Below are 1,717 nucleotides of genomic sequence, written 5' to 3'. Positions count from 1 at the left end.
ACAGCAGAGTTGCTAACAGTGTGTGACTGACAATCTTTCTTGATAGACAATCTGTGATCCTTTCAGCCTTTTACTAATAAGCTCATTAGGATAGAAAGGCTGAAAATACTTTCTAGGATGTTGCAATGAACTTCAACAAATTCAGTGCATGTCTGACCACTCAAACTTTAGAGAATCAATCTTTCTTCAATCAGAATTTCGTCAGGTTCTGCTGAATGTCTGCTGAAGGTCACTGTGGTGTGTTTGTGTGTGTTGGTTTTGTTTTATTATGTTTCATTTTTTAATAAAGCATTCTGAGCAAAATCCAACAAGCCCTCCAAATGAATTCAGGTCAAGGTGAAAAGTTTTTGAACACTAATTGTTTTAATTTTCCCAAATCAGTATTTGGAAATCATTTAAAGACTCTATTTTGATTTTGTCACTTTATTTAAATTTGAAATAAAATCTAGGTTACATTTTCCAAAAGTAACTGAGTACTATTTTTAAAAAGCAACATTAGGTGCCTAAGTGCAACTGGCTTTGGCATATAGAGATAGATATTCAGAGATACTTAGGTACCCAAAGTTGCAGATACATGAGTAGTGCCCACTTTATTGCCTCTTCAAAGAAAAGAAATCCACCACAAGAGTTTTCACAATATATTTCATTAAGAGTAAATGTCTAAGAGAACATGTGGTTAGTGCATCCTGCAGTGAACACTCTGGAAAAGAGCTACATTTCCATGCATCTTTCAGATTTCATAGTTCTTCACCTCTGGGGGCTCTTTGCTGAGATCGTCCCCTTGCTCCAGGTACAGGTTATTGTAAGGATACTGCTTCAGTCCCATAGGTATGTAGGATGGGTACATTTCTCCAAGCCAGAACATAAACAGCACAAAGCCAATAAAGAGGAAGAAGTGATGGCACATAGTGTGCCAGTGTACCACAGTGGGGGATGTGTCAACACGGGTCCAGAGAAACATATCAAAGTGCCAGTGCATTGGCTCTCTCCAGTTTTGTCTCAGATGGGGTAGTCCCACTAATACCAGGGGTCTCTTTCATGATGAGGTTGGTCAGGAAGTTTGGGATAATCACCATACCCTATGTCATCATCCGGATGTGGCTCATAGTCCTCATAGTCCTCCACCCTCATGTTGTATTTCTTAGCAGCAGCTGCCCTTTCCTCTGGGGTCTTGGGCTAAGGTCCAGGCATCATGTATGTTGTCCTATACAGCCAATCACCTAGTTCTTTACTGCCTAAAGAACCTGTTGGTAACTATTTCAGATTGAGGATATTGTGATCCTTGTGCATCCAATCAGTTAGCAAAAGTTTGTAAAGTGCCTTGGGAATCTGTTTGGATGCCAGGTGCTATCTATGTGCACGATCATTAAAACATTCCTCAAAATTAATTGTTGGGGCAATATACCCTCACTCTTTGTGTGCTTTTAACATTTTACAAAGTGACTGCTGGTAATTGTATAAAAGGGCAGCAGATGGGAAGTAGGGGATGTAACCTTTCCCCAACACAGCCAGACACTTATCTGGAAGAAATGATTATTCTTGCCAGGTGTATGGAAATGTTTATTGTTATGCCTCATTGTCATCTTATTGTGAGGTCTATGAGTGAGTACAATTCATTTCACTGTTAGTTATAGCAAGTATTGCCTTGATATGATGACTGTCCGTATATCTTATTTTGCCAAAATATAAATTTGGCTTAATTTAAACATTTCTGATT

General features: G+C 38.8%; 1 pseudogene; it reads right to left on the bottom strand.

Moving 5' to 3' along the window:
* Window positions 1-730: 730 nt before the first annotated feature.
* Window positions 731-1,194, bottom strand: LOC112106344 (annotated as a pseudogene).
* Between the last annotated feature and the right edge of the window lie 523 nt (window positions 1,195-1,717).

Source organism: Terrapene carolina, unplaced genomic scaffold, assembly GCF_002925995.2.
Source record: "Terrapene carolina triunguis isolate 2854851 unplaced genomic scaffold, T_m_triunguis-2.0 Scaffold46423, whole genome shotgun sequence".
In the NCBI taxonomy this organism is placed as follows: domain Eukaryota; kingdom Metazoa; phylum Chordata; order Testudines; family Emydidae; genus Terrapene; species Terrapene triunguis.
The sequence above is the reverse complement of the archived record's forward strand: the minus strand, read 5'-3'. Positions and strand labels throughout refer to the sequence as shown.